This window comes from Arachis ipaensis, chromosome B5 (genome assembly GCF_059453495.1).
Source record: "Arachis ipaensis isolate K30076 ecotype BB chromosome B5, ASM5945349v1, whole genome shotgun sequence".
Taxonomy (NCBI): domain Eukaryota; kingdom Viridiplantae; phylum Streptophyta; class Magnoliopsida; order Fabales; family Fabaceae; genus Arachis; species Arachis ipaensis.
In genome coordinates, this window is record NC_142440.1 from 124,356,388 (window position 1) to 124,373,083 (window position 16,696).

At 39.1% G+C, this 16,696-nt stretch overlaps 1 pseudogene; it reads left to right on the plus strand.

Annotated features, from left to right (window-relative positions):
- Positions 1-272: 272 nt before the first annotated feature.
- LOC148565664 (uncharacterized) lies at positions 273-14,431 on the plus strand (annotated as a pseudogene).
- Positions 14,432-16,696: the final 2,265 nt, after the last annotated feature.

Below are 16,696 nucleotides of genomic sequence, written 5' to 3' on the forward strand. Positions count from 1 at the left end.
TGGATTGTATTGTTATTACTCTGTTGAGTCTGTTCTGAATCTAATTAGTGAATTTCTAAATGTGAAATCAATCAAAGAAATTGATTTTGTGTTGTTGTCGAAATTATTGTTAAAAATGGATTTGTTACTTTGGTGCTGTTTTTTAATTTATGAGTATGCTGTTTTGAATTTTTGTTGATAGATTTATTGATTTTAGAGTTTAGGGTGATTATTTGTTGCTGTGTTTTAATTTTAAACCAAATTGATGCTTTCAAAAAATTAACAAATAGAAGATGTCCCATGTTATTGATTTAGAGCAAGAAAATCATGAAGATGATGCTGTTGATGGTGGTTTTGGGAGTGATGATGATGATGGTAGTGTATTTCTCTAATGCAAAAGACGGTGGTTTAAGCCACGCTCATTTCTAATATTTTTTACTTCATTTTTTAACTGCAAAAATTTGATTTTTGATATTTTTAATGCTGAATTTGATTGATTCTGTGGATATTTAGACACCTTTTTATTTATGATTTATGGAATTGAGAATTAGATTATCTGGCACTGTTCTATATGTATACTTGTTCTATATCTTGGTGTTGAGTCTCATAAATATTCTCAATTACTTACACCGATGGTTTCCTTCTTGAATGTGATTTTATTTTTTTAAAAGAAATCATAAAGGATTAGGGTTGTGGATTTTTTAATTGAGTGATGAGTGTAAAGCTGAAGATGATGATGACAAAAGTGCTTGGAAACATATATTTTAAGAGTGTTTTGAAAAAACTTTTGAATTTGTAAAATGATAAGATCATATAATTTTGGTGTGTTTATTATATTTTATTTATTATTTTATTATAAAATATTTTTTTCGGTTCAACCACTGTTGAACCGGTTGAACCTGTAAACTAGTAACTAGAGCGGTTCAATGACCGATTTGGTTTTCAGAACCTTGATTATGATAAGAGGTTAAGAATGTTCACTGATTTAAAAACCACTGATAAACCACTATTTTATGGTTTATATTGTGTTTAATTGTGTGGTTTTATCATGATCTTTGCCCACTTATTCATTAAATAAGCATGCATTTATATTTCCTTTCTAAAGTTATTGCATGATTGAAAACTTGCTTCTTGGAGACTTTTAATTATGTATTTTATTTCCCCTTTATTCCATTCGATGCCGTGATCTGTGTGTTAAGTGTTTCAGGCTTTATATGGCATGAATGAGTTGGAGATTGGGAAGGAAGCTTGTAAAAATGGAAGGAACACAAGAAATTGAGGAGATGACCAGCGAGAAGCGACGCGGCCGCATGGACGACGCGACCGCGCGGAGAAGAGCAAATCGCAGTGACGCAGCCGCATGGATGACGCGACCGCGTGGCAAAGTAGAACGCCGAATGACGCGTCCGCATGAGCGACGCGATCGCGTGACATGCGCGATCTGCATAATCTACAGAATCGCTGGGGGCGATTTTGGGCTCCATTTTGACCCAGTTTTCGGCCCAGAAAAGTAGATTAGAGCCAGAGAACATGCAGAAACCAGAGAGAATATTCATTCCGCATAGTTTTAGTTTTTAGATCTAGTTCTACTCCTCCTCTAGGTTTTCTCTCTACACATTCATAGTTTTTAGGATTAGTTATTTTTCGTTATCTTTGCATTGGGATATTGAGAAGAGTTTTTGCCTCATCAAGACTTCGACATTCTAGTTCGTTCTCTTCACTTGTCTTTTACTCTTCCATGTTCCTTAATTTACTTAATTTTACTATTGGATTATTTTAGCATTTATTAATACAAGAATCACTTTTAATTTAAATTAATCTTTTGAGCATTATTTATCATGTCTTTCTTTAATTCCCTTTCTTACGTTATGAATTTTACATTTACAATGAGCGAGTAGTCCCCTAACTTGATGGTGAGTCGATGAAAGGAATCCTTGAGTTGGAATGCTCAAGAGAAAGATTATAATTGGGTTTATTGTTGGATTGCTCTCTAGTCACTAACACCAATCCTCCCAAGAGTGGATTGGAACCTGTGGATAGAACAACATTCCAACTTGTTTGACTTTCCCTTACTTAGTAAGGGACAACTAAACACAATAAATCTCAATTGTCAATTAATCTTGAGAGTACTGCAACAAGAATAGGGCTTCCATCTAATCAACTCCCAGTCAAGGCTTCTATTTATATTTATATACATTTTCTAATTTAATTTTCTGTCATTCAACTCAAACCTTTTTGAAAACCTTCTGATTAATAAAATAGCACACTTTCCTGCAACTTGTTGGGAGACGACCTGGGATTCATACTCCTAGTATTTTAATTTTAATTTCTATGACACCCATTTTTAAATTGATAAGCGGATTTCTGGTTGGTTGAGAACTATACTGGCAACGCATAATTTATAATCATTCTTAACTCGCCAATTTCCGCTCGCATCAATTTTTGGCGCCGTTGCCGGGGAGTTGCAATAGAGTGCTAAAGTTATTAATTGGAATTTATTTATTTGCATTTTCTTTTATTTTTCTACTATGAGCTACTTGTTTCTTACGTTAGATGACGCGTTCACTTCCTGATCCAAGCTTGCCAGTATTCGATCCTGAGATTGAAAGAACTATTTCACGAATAAGGCGAGCTCGGCGTCGGTTAGCCCTCTCTGAGGGCGGATTTGAAACGCCATTTGAGAAAGAAACCAGCTCCCGTTCTACTGATTCGGTTGATTTACGTACAGGTAACATGGCGGCAGCCAGAAGAGTTACTATCCAGGAGGCTGGAGCCCCTGATTTTTCAATACAACCGTTCCAAGTGCATCATCTAGTGGTGGCTACAGATTTTGAAATAAAGACCGCACTGCTCAATTTGATGCCCAAGTTTCATGGCTTACCTGCTCAAGAGCCTATCAAGCACCTGAGAGATTTTCAGGCAGCCTGTTCTACTGGCAGGCGTGATAGTGCAGATGAAAATTCAATTTTGCTGAAAGTTTTCCCATTTTCTCTTGAGGGAAAGGCAAGAGAGTGGTACTACACTCAACCAGCAACAACTGTATCCAACTAGGATACACTCAGAAGAGAATTTTTGGAAAAGTTCTTTCCAGCTGAACTTACTGATAAACTGAGGAAAGATATTTCCATGATTGTTCAGGATGAATCTGAGACGCTTTATGAATACTGGGAGCGCTTCAATAATCTTCTGGAAGCATGCCCCCACCATATGATTGACAAGATAGTGTTACTCGGTTATGTCACACAGGGCATGAGGCCCCAAGATAAGACCACATTGGAAAGTGCTAGTAATGGGTCTATGAAAAAGTACAAGACCACTGATGAGGCGTGGCAATTGATTAGTGACTTAGCTGAATCTACCAGGAATCACAGGCAGAAACAAGGCCGTTCAAAAGCCGTTGCAGAAGTATCCTCTAGCAGAGAGACTACTGCTCTAACTCAGAGTATATGTGAAATGACCAACTTGCTGAAGCAAATGCAATTGAATCAACAACAAGTTCAGCAAGCTCAACCTTCTCCAGCACAGCAAAACCAACAGTTAGTCCCACAGAGAGTTTGCGGAATCTGTGCTGATTACAGTCATTATACTGATGAATGTCCGCAGCTCTAACAGGAAGACAACACCGTGGCAGCCACTCAACTTCTATGACCGCCCCAACCAAGGGTACAATCAAGGTGGCAATTACAACCATGGATGGCAGGACAATTCTAACCAGAATTGGAGGGACAACAACAACAGAGGAGGCAGAGATAATCAGGGATATCAAAGGTTGAATAATAACAACAACAGGCAGCAGAATCAGAATCAGCCTTACAGAGCACCTCACCTGAGGCAATCCCAAGGACCACAGAATACCCAACAGCAGATCTCTCAAATTACCTATCCTTCTTCATCTGCCAATGATGACTTACTACAATCTATTGATCGGAGACAGCAGACCATGGAAAATAATATTAATGCCACTTTAAATGGTCTGAACACTACTTTGCAAGCTCTTGTCTCACAGATTAGATCAATGAACAACTCCAATAACCAACCTTTGAGCTCCAGTGAAATTCCCTCTCAACCATTACCCAATCCAAAAGGTGGTATTAATGCCATCACCCTAAGGTCCGGAACCACACTACAGGAGAGGAATCAGGATGAGCCAAACCCACCAGAGCACGCCTTAGCTGAAGAGGTAGTGGAAATAGAAGATGTTGAAGAAGAAGAGGACATACAGGACATAGCTGAAGAAGAAGAAGTGCAACCACAAGAGGAAGCACCAAAAGGCGCAGACACTGCGGAAGATACCACTCCCATTCCATTTCCACAACTTGCAAGGAAGCCCAGGAAGCAGCTGGAACCTGAAACCAAAATGGTAGAGATATTCAAAAAGGTTGAGGTATCTGTTCCCCTTTTTGATGTTATTCAACAGGTACCTAAATATGCAAAGTTTCTAAAAGATTTATGTATACATAAAGACAAAATTAATAAATTAGAAACTATTCCCTTAGGAAGTTCCATATCTGCTTTAATGGGAGGTTTACGTGAGAAGTGTAGTGACCCAGGTCCTTGTATGGTTAATTGTACTATAGGTGGTGTAGTATTTTCTGATTGCATGTGTGATTTAGGAGCATGTGTAAGTATAATGCCTTTGTCTATATATGATATTTTGAGGCTCCCTCCCTTAAAAAGGTCGGCAGCTCGTTTTGTGTTAGCAGATAAAAGCATTATCACAGTGGTTGGAGTTGCTAAAGATGTATTAGTGGGCATTAAAGGACTCACATTTCCCATTAATTTTTATATCCTTGAGATGCCCCAGAATACCTCAGATAAGCCATCATCAATCCTACTCGGAAGACCATTCCTGAAGACCTCAAAGTTCAAATTAGATGCTTTTTCAGGAACATACTCTTTTGAAATAGATGGCCGAGTAGTGATCTTCAATCTGAATGGAGTTATGAAGCATCCTCCAGAGGATCATTCCATCCTCCAATGTGACATTATAGATGAAACCGTAGCTGAAGTTCACCGGAAGGAATTTGAAGAGAAGCACACAGGACAAGGTCCAAGTGTGGGGACATTCTCAGAGGACAATGACAGTGCTTTGCCTTTGTTACCAGCTCCAGACAACCCAGAGCCAGAACATGATCAGGAGTTAGAATTAAAACCCCTTCCTCCACACCTCAAATATGCTTACCTTAAAGACGGGCAGAAGTTTCCGGTTATCATTGCAAGGGAACTCACTTCTCAACAGGAAGAGCAGCTACTTGGTGTGCTGAGGAGGCACAAGAAGGCAATTGGGTGGAGTTTGGCAGACATAGTAAGCATCAACCCTCAAGTATGTGAGCATAGAATATTTTTAGAAGAGGGAACAAGACCTGTCCGTTAACCCCAGAGAAGACTGAACCTCACTATCCTAGAGGTTGTCAAAAAGAAAGTGACCAGACTATTAGAGGCAGATATCATCTATCCCATCTCAGACAGTGAATGGGTAAGTCCAGTACAAGTAGTGCCAAAGAAGTCTGGAGTCACTACAGTGAAGAATGAGCATGGAGAGCTCCTGACAACCAGAGTTCAGAACGCCTGGAGGGTCTGCATTGACTACAGACGCCTCAACCAAGCAACCCGTAAGGATCACTATCCTCTTCCATTCATTGATCAAATGCTGGATCGCTTGTCAGGTAAATCGCATTATTGTTTTTTAGATGGTTACACAGGTTATTTCCAGATTCATATAGCCCCTGAGGATCAAGAAAAGACCACTTTTACATGTCTTTTTGGGACTTATGCTTACAAGAGAATGCCATTTGGCTTGTGCAATGCACCAGCTACTTTCCAAAGGTGCATGACGAGTCTTTTCTCTGATCTTATTGAGGATTGTATGGAGGTTTTTATGGATGATTTTAGTGTATATGGCGATTCCTTTAGCCTTTTCTTAGATGGATTATCTAGAGTATTAGATAGATGTGTCAGTACAAATCTTGTATTAAATTTTGAAAAATGTCACTTTATGGTTAAACAAGGGATTGTACTAGGACATGTTGTGTCTAATACTGGCATTTCTGTAGATCCAGCAAAGGTGGATGTTATTTCTACTTTACCTTATCCCTCTTCTATGAGGGAGGTCCGTTCTTTCCTTGGCCATGCAAGTTTTTATAGGAGATTCATTAAGGACTTCAGTAAGGTAGCACTTCCCTTATCAAGATTACTGCAGAAAGACATTGAGTTCGAGTTCAGTGACAATTGCAAACAAGCGTTTAATAAGCTGAAGACCGCACTGACTCAAGCCCCAATTGTAAGAGGACCAGACTGGAGCCAACCATTTGAAATTATGTGTGATGCTTCCAATCATGCAGTAGGAGCAGCACTGGCTCAGCGTGAAGGTAAGGACCCCTTTGTTATTGCTTATGCATCTAAAACTTTAGATGCCGCTCAGTCTAATTATACTACTACTGAGAAAGAGCTTCTTGCTATTGTTTTTGCTCTGAATAAATTCCGAGCCTATTTACTTGGTACGCAGGTAGTAGTGTATTCAGACCATGCAGCTCTAAAGTATCATTATCTAAAAAGGAGTCCAAACCAAGGCTTATACGTTGGATACTGCTATTACAAGAATTTGATTTAGAAATTAAGGACAGGAATGGTAACCAAAATTTAGTGGCAGACCACTTGAGTCGCCTTGAGCACATTACAGATGACTCCACTCCTATAGCTGATAATTTCCCATTTGATAACCTACAAGCAGTATCTGAGATAGTCCCTTGGTATGCACCTGTAGCTAATTATCTAGTTAGCCGCACCTTTTCTCCATACTTTTCTAAGCATCAAAGAAACAAGCTGAAAAGCGAGTCTAAATATTATATATGGAATGACCCATATTTATGGAGATGTGGCGCTGACTAGGTAATTAGACGGTGTGTGTCTCAATCAGAATTCCAGTCCATCTTAGAGGCCTATCACTCATCTGAGAGTGGAGGACATTTTGGCTCTCAAAGAACTGCTAGAAAAATCTTAGACTGTGGATTCTGGTGGCCTACTCTTTTTAGGGACGCTGCTGAATTTTGTAAATCCTGTTTCCCATGCCAGAAATTTGATAATATATCCAGGAGGGATGAGATGCCTCAATAGATTATGCTTTTCTGTGAAATTTTTTATGTTTGGGGCATTGACTTCATGGGTCCATTTCCAAATTCCAATGGTTATTTTTATATATTGTTAGCTGTGGATTACGTTTCCAAATGGGTGGAAGCAATTCCTACCCGCACTGATGATGCTAACACTGTTGTTTCCTTTGTGAGAAACCATATTATTTGTCACTTTGGATCACCACGAGCAATCGTGAGCGATCAAGGCACCCATTTTTGTAACAGGAGACTAACAGGATTGATGAAGAAACATGGGATAATCCATAAAGTTGCAACAGCTTACCATCCTCAGACTAATGGGCAAGCCGAGGTGTCAAATAGAGAGATAAAGCGTATCTTGCAGAAGATAGTCAAACCTCATAGAAGAGACTGGAGCACTAGGCTACAAGATGCACTCTGGGCATACAGAACAGCATACAAAACACCCGTTGGGATGAGTCCTTTCCGCTTAGTTTATGGAAAAGCTTGTCATCTCCCTGTTGAAGTAGAGCACAAAGCCTTTTGGGAAGTAAAGGAATGCAACATGGGATTTAGGGGAGCCGGAGCTGAAAGAAAGTTGCAACTGCAAGAACTGGAAAGCCTTCGCCTAGAAGCTTATGAGAACTCAAGACTATACAAGAAGAAGATGAAGGCTGTACATGATCAGCACATCAAGAGGAAAGAGTTCCAACCTGGGGACTTAGTCCTCCTTTACAAGTCTCGACTGAGGCTCATGCCAGGCAAGTTGAGATCTAGATGGGAAGGTCCATACAGAGTAGAGAAGGCCGAACCATAAGGAGTTTATCACCTTAGCCATCCTTCAAGCTCTGAACTTATCAAAGTTAATGGACATTGTTTAAAGCTGTACCATGGCGAGAAGCGGAAGAAAGACAAGGAGCTCGAGATCTTCCGCTTGGAAGATCCCCACATAGCCGAAGACTGAGCTAGTGGAGCATCCAACTTACGGATGTTAAAGCAAAGTGCTAGGTGGGAGACAACCCACCATGGTATGATCGTTCTTTTCTTTATTTTTTTAGTTTTCTTATTCAATAACTTTTTCTCTTCATTGGTATATTTCGTGCATCTGCATTTACATACTCTTATTTTTATTTAAAAAAAAATGTTACGCGACGCGACCGCATCATTGACGCGTCCGTGTCGTAGGTGTTGGGAGAGACAATTAAAAATGAACAGAGAGTCACGCGAGAGCGTGGCTGGAGGTGTGCCAATGGCACAATTGGGCCCACGCAATCGCGTCGCTGACGCGACCACGTCATATGGGATCAGTGGCCTCCCACGCGACCGCGTGCCCCACGCGGTCGCGTGACCAAGGATTTCGATGTAATAATGGTGCACAACTGAAAGTTGTGCTAGAGTGGTGCTGGACTCGCGCTGGACGCGCAGTCTACTCACGCGACCGCGTGCCCCACGCGGCCGCGTCACACCCCAATAATTTCCCACTCACACGATCGCATGCCCCATGCGATTGCGTCACCCAAAATTTGGCATTTAATGGTTTTGAACAGAGAGTTGTGCGAGGCTACCCTCGCGCCAATGGCATAAAACGGGTCACGCGATCGCGTGACCGATGCGACCGCATCATTCACTTTAAGCGCAAGTCGCGCGACCGCGTGCCGCACGCGATCGGGTCGCTTGCGTCGCACAGCCTCCCTAATTCTTCCAACTATCTTATCTTTTCTCCCCAAATCTTATTTTCTATTTTCCTCCTTATTTCTTCTACCTTTCTTCCTCCCTACCTTCTTCTTTCTTTCTCACTTTTTACTTTCTTTCACCCCCATTAACAAGGTTTTTCTTTTCTTCTTCCCTCCTCACTTTTCTATTATTCTTCTTATTTTTATATGTTATCTTCTTTTCTTTTCTTTTTACCTTCATTGTTCTTATTTTCTTTTTCTTTCCCTTTTCCTTTTTACTTGGTGTTATAAATTTAATTGAGTCATTATTTATAATTATATGCTTGTGGATTGTTGTGAATTTATTTGACAATTATATATTACTTTTTAAGGGGATTACTTGCATGTTCAAATTATTATTTTCAAGAGCTTATTCTACATGCATGCTATGTTTTTGTGAAAAAGCCCATATGGCATTATGAACTTCTCTACATTTTTCTACTCTAATATTCAATGCTTGCTTTTCACAAAATTCCTTTACTACTTTATTAATTGAATTTAATTGTCAATACAAACGTGATAGTTAGTTACGAGTGATAACATATTTAAATTGGACATTGAATGCTTGGTCTACGCTACTCATGCCTTTGCCTGCATGCCAATAAACTCCTTGCATTTACTTGTCCCTATATGCCCTTGCTATGTTTCCATTGATGACTTTTTCCATGTCGTCCGGACCATGTGTTAACGTCATTCTTCTTTATTGTGCATTGCTTATCACTTACGCCACCCTCTTCCTTGCTCTATTCCTTTTAATTTATTTTACTTTCTCTTTCCTTTTTCAGGATGGCCACCAAGAAAGGAAAGGAGAAAGCTACTCCCAAACAACTAGCAAGAAGAGGTACAAAAAGAGCATTAGTGACAGAACCCTCTTCAACTGCAGTAAAGCCCTCAACAAAGAGATTTAAGAGGATTATAAAGGTTGATGAAAAAGACAAAGCTTTCCCAGCAAAGGACACTGCGCGATTTCCCAATCGCTACTGTGAGCAGATGTTCCCCATCCTGGCAAAAAGGAATTACAACAACAAATACCTTCTTCTCCTCCCGCCCAATATTGCTACATTTGTTGAGCCGCAAATTGCCCGAAGACAATGGGGTTTCCAACAGAGACAACCAAGGCAGGTCAATCTTTCTTAGGTAGTCGAGTTCTACTCCAATTTCCACCTGCCCACTCTGCAGTCTGTCTATGTTCGTCAGAAGCAAGTCCCCATTACAGAAGAAGCCATTCAGAAAGCTCTAAGTCTTCCCACTATTCCAGAAGGATTGGACGCCTTTCAAGAAGCCGCACTCAAGCGCCAGATGTACCAATTTAACTGGGATGCTGTTCTCAGAGTTATCGCATTACCTGGCAGCAGATGGATCTACGGATACCATCGTACCCGCCCTAAGGAAATATCGGCTTCAGCACTTACCTTGGAGGCTCGCGTATATGCACAGATCATGTCCCATTACGTCTTCCCGAGCACTCATGAATCCTCCTTCACTGCGGACATGGCCATTCTACTATGGTGCATCCTTACAGACCAACCTCTGAATCTACCAAGACATATCCGGAATGCTATGGAACACGTACAAATTGCGGGCAACTTACCTTTTCCCGCCCTGGTCTCAGATCTTGTCTCAGCAGCCGGAGTCTCCTACAGAGCTGGGACACCAAAGCCATGCTTCCACGGAATGATCAGTATGTCCCCAACGGGAAGTACCTTAGACTTCCAGCAGCCACTACCAGCCAGCCTACTGAACCAGTTGAAGATATTCCTTCTTCAACACCACAAGCACCTACGACAGCCCAACTGCTCCAGCAGATACTTAAAAAGTTGGATCGGCATGAACAGAAAGCTAAGTTGAGAGAGCGCCGTAACAAGCGCCGATTCACATACCTCAAGGAGCTGATCATGGGAAAATTCAAGGACTCAGACACCCCGGAATCCACTTCTTTTACCAGCACAGGGAGCCATGATGGTCCCGACTGTAGAGATACTGCTACCAGCCCACCTTTGTTCTTGACAGATGGCACCGAGGACAGTGCAAAGCCTTAAGTGTGGGGAGGTCGATCAGTACCTGACTTTCGGAGGTAATTTCTCTTTCCTATACACCAATAAATTAGGATACTTAGTTAGTTTTTCTTTTGTAGAATAGGATAAATTGCATAGTAATAGATGAGTTGCATGCATGTTCTACTTGACTGAAAAGACAATAAGTTTCTTCTAAGACTCTATCTTTGGAACAAAATTTCACTAATCTTAATTAAAACTTTTATGTTAAATTTGCTTGAAGTTGTATTTGGAACATGATTTTTGAGCTAAAGAATACACAACCTGTGAGATTTGAGCCTTTATGAATGGTTACATTATTTAATCATAATTATTTTATTCTTGTGTGTTTACTTCTCTATGATTGTAATCTATATTTTGTTTCATCTTATATGTCCAATGTTTATTATATTTACATGCTTGCATATGATTGAGGCCATTATTTGTTCAGCTTACTTATCCAAAATAAGCCTACCCTTTCAATTACCTTTGTTAGCCACTTTGAACCTTTAAATCCTATTTGTTCTATATTTTACCACATTACTAGTCTTAAGCGGAAAAACAATTATACATCCCAAATTGAATCTTTGGTTAGCTTAAAATAAAATTGTGTGTGTTATTTAAGTATGTGAAATTGTGGGAACAAAGGATAATAAGGGAATGAGGATAATATAATGGAATTTGGATGCCTACTCATGTGAAACTATAAAAATCAAAAATCTATACGCACTGATAAGCTATGTTTATGTTTATGTTATGTTAAAAAAAATAATAATATATATATATATATATATATATATATATATATATATATATATATATATATATATATATATTCAATAAATAAATAAGGGGACAAAATTACCCCAATGTTAGATTAAGAATTCAAAAATCAATGCATGTACGATAAAATAAAAATAAAAAGTTGAAACATGAGTATGGAATGTAAAAGGGAATTTCTGGGTAGCTAGGTATGAATTTTAGAAATTATATAGAATATATATAGGTTATGTTAAAGCTTGGGTTAATTAAAGATTCAATTTATAAGCTTACTTAGCCATATATGTATCTTTACCCTTACCTTGGCCCCATTACAACCTTGAAAAGACCTCATGATGTTTGCATTGGTATATTAAATGTTGTTGATTGGTTAGGAGAAGAACAAAAATTAGAGAGCATGATTAGAGAAGGATAGAGTGATTACCCTATATACTAGAGAGACTAGAGTGTACATACTTCATCAGTGAGGGTTCCATGCTTGAATTTCTATGTTCCCTGCTTTCATGAGCTATCTTCTTGCACTTTTATCTGTTCTTACTGTATAAGAATTGAGTTAATGGAATTTGATTTGTAATTGTTTTGAAGAGCTTACTTACTTTTGATCAAGTGAACAAAAAATCATACAGCTGCATTCGTATATATAGGTTGCATTGCATTGCATAGGTTTTACATGTTCTTACTCATTTATTTTATCTCCTTCAACTAAGCATGAGGACATGCTAATGTTTAAGTATGGGGAAGTTGATAAACCACTATTTTATGGTTTATATTGTGTTTAATTGTGTGGTTTTATCATGATCTTTGTCCACTTATTCATTAAATAAGCATGCATTTATATTTCCTTCCTAAAGTTATTGCATGATTGAAAACTTGCTTCCTGGAGACTTTTAATTATGTATTTTATTTCCCCTTTATTCCATTCGATGCCGTGATCTGTATGTTAAGTGTTCCAGGCTTTATAGGGCATGAATGAGTTGGAGATTGGGAAGGAAGCTTGTAAAAATGGAAGGAACACAAGAAATTGAGGAGATGACCAGCGAGAAGCGACGCGGCCGCATGGACGACGCGACCGCGCGGAGAAGAGCAAATCGCAGTGACGCGGCCGCATGGATGACGCGACCGCGCGGCATGGAATAGCACGAGTGACGCGGCCGCATGGATGACGCGACCGCGTGGCAAAGCAAAACGCCGAATGACGCGTCCGCATGAGCGACGCGATCGCGTGACATGCGCGATCTGCATAAACTGCAGAATCGCTGGGGGCGATTTCGGGCCCCATTTTGACCCAGTTTTTGGCCCAGAAAAGCAGACTAGATCCAGAGAACATGCAGAAGCCCGAGAGAACATTCATTCCGCATAGTTTTAGGTTTTAGATCTAGTTCTACTCATCCTCTAGGTTTTCTCTCTACACATTCATAGTTTTTAGGATTAGTTATTTTTCGTTATCTTTGCATTGGGATATTGAGAAGAGTTATTGCCTCATCAAGACTTCGACATTCTAGTTGGTTCTCTTCACTTGTCTTTTACTCTTCCATGTTCCTTAATTTACTTAATTTTACTATTGGATTATTTTAGCATTTATTAATACAAAAATCACTTTTAATTTAAATTAATCTTTTGAGCATTATTTATCATGTCTTTCTTTAATTTTTTTTCTTACGTTATGAATTTTACATTTACAATGAGCGAGTAGTCCCTTAACTTGATGGTGAGTCGATGAAAGGAATCCTTGAGTTGGAATGCTCAAGAGAAAGATTGTAATTGGGTTTATTGTTGGATTGCTCTCTAGTCACTAACACCAATCCTCCCAAGAGTGGATTGGAACCTGTGGATAGAACAGCATTCCAACTTGTTTGACTTTCCCTTACTTAGTAAGGGACAACTAAACACAATAAATCTCAATTGTCAATTAATCTTGAGAGTACTATAACAAGAATAGGGCTTCCATCTAATCAACTCATAGTCAAGGCTTTTATTTATATTTATATACATTCTCTAATTTAATTTTCTGTCATTCAACTTAAACCTTTTTGAAAATCTTCTGATTAATAAAATAGCACACTTTCCTGCAACTCGTTGGGAGACGACCTGGGATTCATACTCCCAGTATTTTAATTTTAATTTCTGTGACACCCCTTTTTAAATTGATAAGCAAATTTCTGGTTGGTTGAGAACTATACTGGCAACGCATAATTTATAATCATTCTTAACTTGTCAATTTCCGCTCGCATCAACCACACAATTCTAAAGAACCAAACTTGGTTGATTCGATTTTACTTATCAAGTCCAAGTTCAAAACCTAAGAATCATGAGAAGAAGTTTTCAAGCGTAATTTAATTAATTAACTTTTTCAAGATATTAAAAGAATTCAAGTCAGAGAAGAATTATTTTCCAACACATTCAAATCCTTTGAATGAAGAATGAAAATTTTTTCTTAAGAAAACATCAATGTATTAATCAAGAGGGAAAAGCTATAACATTAATCCATAGGAATCAATAGAGCTCCTAACCTTAACCAAAGAGATTAATGATTTATGCTTCAATCAAAAACTCAGAATGAAAAATGACAAAATGGTCTACCTCATCTCGTCAAAGTTTTTCAAGAACCTTATATGTTAAACCTAAAACAAAACCGAATCATTAAATTCAAACTTAATCCCAAAACAAAATCAAATCAAATTAAATCTTCCGTATTAAATCTTCAACTTTCAATTGTGTTTTCTGGTTTAAGACTTCAGTGATCCAATCTTTTAGTATTCTTAGTGTTCCTGGAGTGTTGCCAAATGACTTGCAGAAGTTGGGCCACGGGCGTGTGGAACACCACTCCATTGGCATGTGAAACACCACTTCTTGGTATCTCTAGAGCTCCATTCTTCTTGGCGTGTGACACGCCTTTGCTGCGGCGTGTGGCACACCCAACGGTATATTGAAGTGGTCTTTTGGAGTTTTGGTCCAGCGTGCCACGCCGTGAGCCCGCGTGTGGCATGCCATGATAAGATCTAACACTGAGATGTGCAATCTAGGCGTGTGACACGCCATAACATGCATATAATTAAGCCTCGAAGGCGTGCCATTTTGGCAAGCCCTTGTATATGAGCGTGTTAAATGCCAATTGCTAAAGTGGGGTCATGCGTACGCATGCGTACACATGATCATGCAAAATTCTTCATCTGCTTTTATGCATGGGGAATGTATACGCATGATCCATCAAAATTCCAGGTTTTGTGCGTACGCATGATTTAGCAATCTTCAGGTATTGTACAGACGCATGGGGGATGCGTACGCATGAATACCTTCTCGAAGGCATGCCAAAATGACGCGCCCCTTCACTTTGGCGTGTTATACGCCATGCTTCTTCGCCTCCCGAAGCATGCTTTTTGGGGGGTGTGACATGCCCTGGCTTTGACGTGTTGCATGCCCACTTTTATGCGTATACACCATGAACTATTATATATCGTTGGAAAGCTCTGGATGTTAGTTTTCTAACGCTGCTGGAAAGAATTTCATTTGGACCTCTATAGCCCAAATTATCTTTGTTGGATTAGGAAGAGGTTAGGGTTGCATGTCAATTGTGCACAAAATCACCCCCTAGACTTTTAGTCCAACGTGTCACGCCCTCATGTTAGCGTGTGGCACGCCAAGTCCCTGTTTTTGGTTTCCTGGGCATGTGGCACGCCCTATTTTTTGCCGTGTTGCACGCCCTCTCCTCTGCTTCCTTGAGAGTGCTTTCTTGGTTGTGTTCCTTTGCTTATGCTCTGCTCTCTTTTGCTATTATTTTCTTATAATTAACAAGAAATTAAAGCACTCAAAGTACTAATAGAATATCATATAAAAGCACATAGTAATCAAGCAAAAAGTCATCAATTTTACCTAAGAAATGCCCAAAAAAAAAGTACTTAAGATGCTCATGCATCAATCAAGTCTCTCACGTACAGAGTAACGTAGTCACTCATCACTAACACTCACATCGTCGCCAACGAACGGCCATCGCCATCACCAAAAGTCTCAGTCTGACGAAGGTCTCTTTGAGCTCGTGGCATCGCTATCTCTTCAAGCTCTCCTCGGTCATCATCTCCCTCTTCTCGCTCTCTGTTCGAGCCCACTTTTTGTCCTCCGTCGTCGCCTCTTCCCATTCCTCCATCGACGTGACTTTCCTTCCTCCTTCGCCGTCGGTAAGCACTACCCTGCCATTTTTTGTAACTTGAAATGAATTCATTGCCACCTTTGTAATTTGTTGTAACTTATTGCGGCCTTGGAAGTTCTGAATTAGCAATTACAAATTGTAGTCTTGTGTGAATTAGAATTGTGGTGACTGCTCTGCTATTTTAGAATTGTATACACATAAAATAATTGCAACATAAAAGCCTTGATTGTTACTTTAAAATAATGAATCTATAGGTAATAACAATTTCACTTCAATATATAGCCCATGATTAAGGGTGTGTTCTGTTTTGCGTTGGAGAAAAGAGAAGTGCGTTTGAATCTCTTAAACGTTTCATTTATATGTTTGACAATTTTTTTTATCATTTAAACGCATAAGTGATTCTTCATTGCTAACATGCCAGAATAGTAACATTTTCTAAGTCAAGATTCTTCATTGCTAACATGCCAGAGTAGTAGTTGTTGTAATTCTCAAAAATGATATGGCATGAATATTTTGATGCAGATTGTTAGGCATGAGAAAGCGAGTTCTGCAAAATAAAGTGATACCATTAAAAGTGGAACAATCATTAGATTGCAGCACTTGGGAACAAGAAAATGGCTTCACAGCCATATGCATGCTTCCCGAATTTCAAACAATTTTGAGGTTACTTATTCATCGATTACTCTCTTCTTGTGATATTTTGATAAGTCTAATAATATTTCTATCACATTTATAAATTACTGTATTCAGACACAATTTATATGTAGATTTATTGAATTATAGATAAATATACTAAAAAGCCAAAACGACTTATATATGGAATAAATGAGTAATTATTATCTAAATAGTTTTCATCCTTGATGCAATTTGCAAAAGAACAAGTCTCTTTGATGTGCTTTGTATCAGAACACTGATTATTTTTGTTTACTTGAATTGGGAGTGAGTTGCAAGAACTTTTTG